An 8552-nucleotide genomic window follows, 5' to 3' on the forward strand; every position below is an offset into this window, starting at 1 on the left:
GCAATGCTTCCCTTCTCATTGGTTTCTTGGGGAAAATAATGCTATTTTTCATAAAACTGCTATTTGTGTCATTATGTATTGGTTTTATTATGGCCATTTTTAAGTGATTTAAATAATTAAATATTTTTGAAATTTCTTGGTTGCACTTTCTGATACAACATCAATAGGTATTATGTACACAACACAAAAGTTCTTCGGAGTCCTGGATAATTTAGTTAAAAAGGAGTCCTGATGCCAAAAAAAAAAAAAAAAAAAAAAAAGAGAACCACTCCATTCCAGGATTGCTAAACAGAGCTGCGGGCCTGCCTGAGGCTGGGCATTGCATGTTTGCAATGGCGCTGGGTCATAAGTTTCCTTCAACAGCACCTGTTGGTTTGGGAGCAGGAAGAACAACAAAGAAAATGCATTGTTGAGCTGATCCAGGACTGCGGTTGGCAGAGCTGCTGGAGCTAGACTAGGTCAGGCTGTCTTGTTATTCTGGCCAATGAGGATAAGCTGTCACCTTAATAAACTACCCTTTATATTTTGCAAGAATTAGGAAGATTAAGAGGTCTTTTAATCCTGAACTTCCTTCTCCTTTATAGATCCCCTTTGGATCATTTTAATCTGGTTACTTATGTACTTAGAGTAGTTTTTCCAGCTTCTTACTGTTTAGCTCTTATGTTTAATGACATAAACAAAGACCATCTATTCAGCTTCATGGTTTGATCTGTCTCTGATGATAAACCCATTCCTAGGTCACCTGAAATAATGGAGTCCTTTATAGTATGTATTCAGTTGTTGACCAGATTACACATTTCCATACAGCTTGGATATTTAATAAAGGAATGGAGTCAGGCTGTTGATGATGATAATGACAGTCACGTTGATTCACTGATTCATCCCACAAATATTTTTTGGAGCATTTAGAATGAGACAGACATAGTCCAGACCCTGAGGATTGAGCACTGAACAAAACAGGCAAAGATCCCTCCACTCCTGGTCCTTACAATCCAGTGGAGAAGACCAAGAAGGAAAAATAACTGAAATAGAAATGATGGTATATAATAATAAATGCTGGAGGGAAAGAGGTAAATAAATCTTGGGAGATGATAGAAGAGCTGGGGTTTGAGTGTGAAAGCTAAATGGAGGGAGGGCAGTCTCACTAAAAAGGTGATATTTGAATAAAGACCTCAAGGAAATGAGTGAGCTGTATAGTGACAGGAGAAAGACGGAATCCAGGCAGAAGGAGTCACAAATTCCCAAAGGCAGAGGAGTAACTGGTGTACCGATGGATAGCAAGGAAGCCAGTGTGGATGCAGAAGATGAGGCAGGGGGAGGAGAAGGGAGAGGAGGGAAGGGGAGAGGAGGAAGGGTAGGGGGAAGAAAAAGGAAGAAAAGGAAGGAGACATGGATACAAATGCAGCTGCCAATAGATAAGGAAGGCACAGCAAAACTTGGCCATGTCAGCTCCTCCCCTTCACATGACACTGTAATTCTTTTCTGTTTTTTTTAATTGAGATACAACTAACATTCTTTAACCTATTTTCTCCACCATACGAGGCTCATTCTATTCTTAGCATTTAATGGAAGCAAGAAAATGGACATAACTTTAAATGTTCAATAATAGAGTTTAAATAAATTACAGCATGCTCTGGGACCTTTACAATTCATAGCTCTGTACAACATTTATGACTTAGGTAAATGCTTATATTACATGACTAGATAAAACAGTGGGGCTCAAAGCTATGTAGCTAATTTTGTTTAAATATATACTTATATATATACAGTCTTCCTCCTCCCCAAAGAATTACACCAAAGAGTTAGAAGAGTTTACCTCCAGGTAAATAAATAAAATAAATAAAAACTCTTATCATTCAACATATGATAAGAGTTTTTATTTCCTTTTATTATTTTCTAACTTCTCTACAACAAAGCTAAATTACTGTCATAATCAGAAAATAATAACATTTAGAAGTGAATTAAATAATTCAGTCCAGTATTGCTTGAATTAATAAAATATTTCATCTCGTAAATTTATTAAGTACCCTCAAGATATTAAGGGAGTGGTTAAAATAGTCCAGTGTTAACACTGCTGAGGTCTGTATTACAGGTACATTTATTTGCATATTTGGAGATAGTGCATTTATTTGAAAATCATATAACTGGTTTTATCAATTGGCTTTGGAGCAGGATTAAATGAATAGATTTATCTTGAACCCCCATTTACTTCAATTAACATATATTGTCTTAAGTAGGTCCATCTCAAAGATTGCATTATATTTAAAAGACCAAGGACTAGGAGAAAATCAAGAGCCACAATGATAAATGTCACTGTGAAATCTCATTATTTTTTGATGAAACATCTTTTTCCAAAAGCTTGTATTGCTTGATATTACAGGTGAAGCTCTTTAATTATTTCAGTGTATGGAGTTTAGAACATACTGAAATGATAAAGCAAAAGCATATTTTATGTTGCATAACCTGAGGACTCTAACTTTCACAAAGTTCAAAAAATAGACCACCAGCACCACGGATTCCCTCCCCGTGATCACCCCTAGTCAATGACCTAACTCCCACCGCAAATTTAACCAATATCCTGACTTCTAACACCATAGGTTAGACGTGTCTGTGTTTGAAGTTTAAGAGAATAGAATGAAACAATATGCATTTCTGTGCGGCCTGGCTTCTTTCACGCAACATCATGAGGCTCGTGTGCGCTGCTCTGGGGAGCAGTGACTCAGTTATCTTCACCGCTGTGTTGTCTTCTCTTGGATGAGTCGTCCACTATTTAGTGATCTGCTCTACTGTTGACAGACATGTGAGCGGTTTCCAGGTTACCAAACTCATGCTTGGCAACTGGCGGCACAACAGGCCAATGAGTTAAGCAACAAGGCGTTGCAGTAAGGAAAGCTGGTTAACCCAGAAGATGGTGGCCTGGTGTCCTTAAAAACCATCTTAACATCTGGGCGCAGGCAAAGGGCTTTTACAGGCAGTGTGAGGCAGGGGGCTGCAGGGTGCGTGATCAGTGTGTGCTCAGTTCTCCCATTGGTTAGCACCCAGGTGAAGTTTCTAGCATCACCAATCTTCTGGTTTCAAGCCGTCTGGTGTCTACGTGCTTGCAGTGTTTTGCAGGCAGCAGTTTTCATCTGGTGGGGTCTGCTTCCTGTAAAAACAACTGAGGAATGTGTGTCAGATCTTCATCTATCTCTCGATCTATCCCAGTCTCAGGGAACTGGGAGTTCGGAGACTCTGCTAGTGGCTGGTGTATAGTCTAAATTGTTACCAGTTTCCCTGCCCAACTATTATTCTTTGTTTCTACATCTTCACATTTCCTAATCATTAACTCTTGAGCCAGCCTTTGGAGACTCCAGGAAAGCCTGGGACACTAAAGCAAAAGCCTTAATTTCAAAGGACAGGGACAAGGGCTTGTATGCAGTTTCATCCAGGCTGGCATTGTTTTAACAAAGGCTGCTGTGAACACTCCTGATCCACGTGCTTGGATAGGCGCATATCCGCTACAGTGTGTTCATGTTTAGTCACTCTGTTCTTAAACCCTGATTTATTCATTGGCATCTTCCTGGTGCCTGGGTGCCAGTTCTGCAGGTAATTCTAATCTGAGCTGGGATTAAGAACCACTGAGCCGGATGTTGCAAACCCCTGACAAAAATAGGAGAGGAATCCAGTCCAGGGGATGTTGAATGAATTGTTTCCAGAAAGAGGACAATAAAATGCAGTGTAAAAAATAGACAGTGTCCATTTTGACTTTGTCTTTCCTTTTTTTCACTTCCAGTTCCCAAACCAAAAGACTACTTACTGGATTTATGATATTGTAAGTGGCCTCCAGATTATTTAAAAAATTCCCCAGATTCTCAAAGCAAAGTTACTTTAGACATGTTTGAAAGACACATGTGTCAGGAGCTGGCATCCTTTGGGTGGGGCATTAGGCTTTCAAAAATTTAGACAGACACAAGTTTGCTGTCCCAGCTGCATAAGCAGTGAGGTTTCCAAAAGGCAGAGCTAATTTTCTGTGGTCCAGATCAGCCTGGAATTAAATGAGATCTGCTTAATAATCATCATTGCAATGGAGAATTTGGTTGGCACTGTTAAATTCCCTGGTTTCTTGAAACTGTTTTTTGGACCCATGCCCAGGAGCTGTCTTGATGAATGTATTTCAGAGAAGGGAAAACAAAAATGAACAACGTGGCTCTAGAAAGCACAGCAACAGAGAACACCGAAATACCACAAAGCTGTAAAAATACGTTCCTCTTTGAGCTCAGTCTCCAATATGCATTGGAAGATAGGAGAGAACAGAGGCCATGAATATAATTCTTCCGTGATATGTGCAGACTATCTTAGAAACTTAATGTTATTTTTGAGTAGTCAGGTAGTTAGATGCCTTCAATTTGTAGTGTGGGAGTTAAGTTCCCACTTGGCCCAGAATAACTCCTCCACCAGCCTCCCCTCCTGCCTGACTTGGCATGAACTCAACCCCTCGATCAAGAAACATTCTTTGATCTTTGAACACGTATCAGGCTACATGACAGGTTTTGTAGGTACATAAAGACCCCATCCTTGCCTTCAAAGAACTTGCAGTCTTTTGGGGGTGGGGAAGGCCTCCACACATACAAAGAAAACTAAAACTGCGAGGCCAAGTATGATGTGTCAGAAGAAGCCCACCGAGCTGAGCGATGAGCACAGGCTTCTTGGGAGCAGCAGGCATGAACTGCATCTTAAAGGATGGTCAGACTTCTAACTGACAGGCAGGAAGGAGGGGGGCACTTCAGACAGGAGCAATGGTGCAGCAAAAGGAAGGGCAGATGTTCGGAGAAGAGTGAGAATAATCCTCTTGGAATCTGAGACGCTTCTAAAGCAGTGGTTATTGCCGAAGTTTTGTGACCATGACTGACATAGAGCAGAAGATGATGGATACAGGCAATCCACCGATTCCGAAGCCTTGTGTTAGAAGACGGCGAACAATCTGGGACGATGGACTAGCCAGTCAAGATGGTGACAACCTCGCAATTTGATAGAAACAAAATAACCAAGAGAGAAAACCCTAAGCAAAATTCTGTTTATATGAATTAATGCCAAAAATAGCAGCCACTGAACTCTATGAACAACAATCCATGAACACTCTTAGGATGCTCTGTTCAGGGCACTCTTCCCAGCCACTCAAGCAAGAAACCTGGACCTCACCTTCCATCCTTCCTTCATCAACCTCCTTCCTACAATCCATCCAGCAGCAGGGCTCATGGCTCTGCTGCCACCTCAGGCCAAGCCAGCTGACCTCTCACCATCTTCCAACTGGTCTCCTGCTTTATTTTTTAACCCCCTCATTCTTGCCACCCCAATTCAAATCTTTTCTTTACACAGCAGCTAGAATGTCATCTAAAAATCCCAAATCTGAGCAGATCATTCCCTGCTTAAAATATACCTACAGTCTCCACTGTGCCCAGGATGACATATAGAATCTGTGACATGACCACAAGACCCTGGAGGGGCCCACTCTGTCCCCTCTCTAATGGCATCTTCCCCTCTGCCCCCTTCATTAGGTGACTGAGACCTGCTCTTTCCTGGTTTCTCAAACTAGACCGGCTTTGTCCAGACTCATCTTAGGATGTATCCATTCTTTTCCTGGCTAAGCTCTCAACTTAGATCAAAGCTTAGAGGTCATTTCCCCTCGGAGGCCTGCTTCAACCAATCCCCCATCTAAATGTTGTCCACCACGTCATTCACTCTCACAGTCTTTAGTCTTTTATTTCTCAGCACTTAGCATGGTTTGTAATTACACATGTAACTTTTGTGTTGAAGGCTTGAAGCATTATGAAAACATGGACCATGTATGTTTGATTCATCACTGTGTACCTCAGCCTCGCAGCCTGATACCTAAGGTCTGCGATAAATGAATCTACAGGGCATGAAATGGAGGGAATTCCAACAATCTCTGTGCTAGACTCAAGTCCTCAATAATCTCTACCACAAAATTGGGTAATTCATATGACTGATTACTCGTCGTAGTCTTTATTCACATATAAAAAAGGGAAAGGTCACATATTCCAAGCACAGAAGAAAAATACTGCATTTTTGATAGCGCAAGCCTCATGTGGATGCCATTTTGACCAAGGAAAGGCGCCATCCTTGAGATGCAGGACATCTAGAATTAGTGCAAAGTATGGAAAGGAAATCATGATAATAATACAATGTTTACCAAGTGTGATCTGCCAGGCTTCCTGCTACACTTTTTACAGGCATTATCTGTAATCTTACAATTATCCCAGACATAGATATTACAGCCTCCATTCACAAATGAGGAAAGTAAAAGATTATTTGCCATAATCATAGAGCTAGTTAGCAGGAGAAATTGATGGAGCAAGGTCTTTAAAAGATCTACAATTTGCAAAATGTAATCTCTGTGAAATTATCAAAATACTGGAATTTCCACCTCTACTGATATTTCTCACATTGATTGGCATGATATTTACCAATATTTATCTTATTTTTCAAAAGAACCATAAATGCATTTGGATAATAAAGAATATCATTCACTGGCCATCATTAAAAAGTCCTCAAACAATAAATGCTGGAGAAGGTGTGGAGAAAAGGGAAACTTCCTACACTATTGGTGAGAATGTAATATGGTGCAGGCACTATGGAAAACATTATGGAGAGTTCTTAAAAAACTAACATTACACTTACCATATGATCCAGCAATCCCACTCTTGGGCATATATCCAGAGAAAACTCTAATTTGAAAAGATACATCCACCTCAATGTTCATAGCAGCAATATTTAAAATAGTCAAGACATAGAAGCAACCTAAATGTCCATTGACAGATGACTGGATAAAGATGTTGTGTTATATTTATACAATGGAATACTACTCAGCCATAAAAAAGAACAAAATAATGCCATTTGCAGCAACATGGATGGACCTCGAGAGTATCACACTAAATGAAGTAAGTAAGACAGAGAAGGAGAAATATCATATGAGATCTCTTATATGTGGAATCTTAAAAAAATGAACTGATTTACAATACAGAAAGAGACTCACAGACATAGAAAACAAACTTATGGTTACCAAAGGGGAACATGGAGGCAGAGGGGGGATAAATTAGAAGTTTGGGATTAACAGATACAAACTACTGTATATAAAATAGATAAACAACAAGGTCCTACCGTGTAGCATACGGAACTATATTCAGTTCCTTGTAATAACCTATAATGAGAAAATGAATATATGTATATATATATGCACGACTGGGACATTGTGCTATACACCAGAAATTGACACATTGTAACGGACTATACTTCAGTTTTAAAAAAAGTCTGTAAAAAGAAACTATAAAGAAAAAGAAGATATATATGTGTAACTAAATCACTATGCTGTACAGCAGAAACTAACACAACATTATAAACTAACTATACTTAAATAAAAAAGAATATCATTCAGGAATAAATATTTTCTCATCCTAAAGTTTGGTTTGGAGAGACTTTAGGATTAAAAAAACCTAAAATCAAAATAAGATAAGATTATAAGTGGTATGTTTCTGACCAAATGATAAAAAGTGGCCTTTGACCCAAATACTTGGGAACTATATGTGACTCCCTGATATATGTCCATGAACCTGTAGGCTGGTTGAGCATATATCTAAGTATATGTAAGAACAAAATGGCTCTGCTGGAAATCCTCAGTGCACTAGAACCATAAATGTTCCAGGAGATGAAGCACTGTTAAGGAATGAAAATCCAAGTGGACCCAGCATGAAGCAGGAGACTGCTTGAGAGCTTTGAAACTTCTTCAAACTCGGACATTCTAAGTATCCTGAAAGGGAGAGACTGTGAAAAAACTAGACCTGCCAGGTAATTCTGACTTGGGGTATACAGCTAAATTCTTTTCTTTATGGGCTTAAACCAAAATGTTAAAACACCACAGAGAAATGCCATTTCTACGTTAGAAGGAAACATCCTCCCATAAGATTTAAGAGAAAGAATGACTATGTGCAGGAGTTTTATATATTTTATTGATTCCATATGACTCCCTGAAGTTGGAATTCTTTCTCACTTACAAATGAGGAAACTATGAGTTTAATTAATTATCCATAATCATACATTTGTGATGCGGCTGGGATTTGAACCTAAATTTTGACTTCAGATACCTCTTTCCCTGGTTGTCAACTGTTTAGCGTGACTGAAGGAAGACGGGTGGATTTCTCATCTAATGAGGAAAACTACAGAACCACAGAATCCTGAGGTTGAGAGACAGGTGATTTCAGTACCATGTCTTATTCATCTTTACATCCCTTACAGTGCCCAGTACGTAATAGGTGTTCAGTGTGTTTATAGGGTGATCAGTGGATGGATGGATGGATAGATGAATTCCCTTACTCCTGGGCTATTGAGATTGACTGTTTTTTCCATAGTAAGAGCCTATTTCTCCAAGGACAGGAGACGGTAGCCAATTGTGCAATATTGTGTCTCCTCCTCTGGGCAAACTCAGGCAGGTAAAATGGAAAAAACGTTATTTAACAACCTATCATTAATTTTTTAGCCACTTTTCTTGGAAGTTAAAT

This window comes from Camelus dromedarius, chromosome 7 (genome assembly GCF_036321535.1).
Source record: "Camelus dromedarius isolate mCamDro1 chromosome 7, mCamDro1.pat, whole genome shotgun sequence".
Taxonomy (NCBI): Eukaryota; Metazoa; Chordata; class Mammalia; order Artiodactyla; family Camelidae; genus Camelus; species Camelus dromedarius.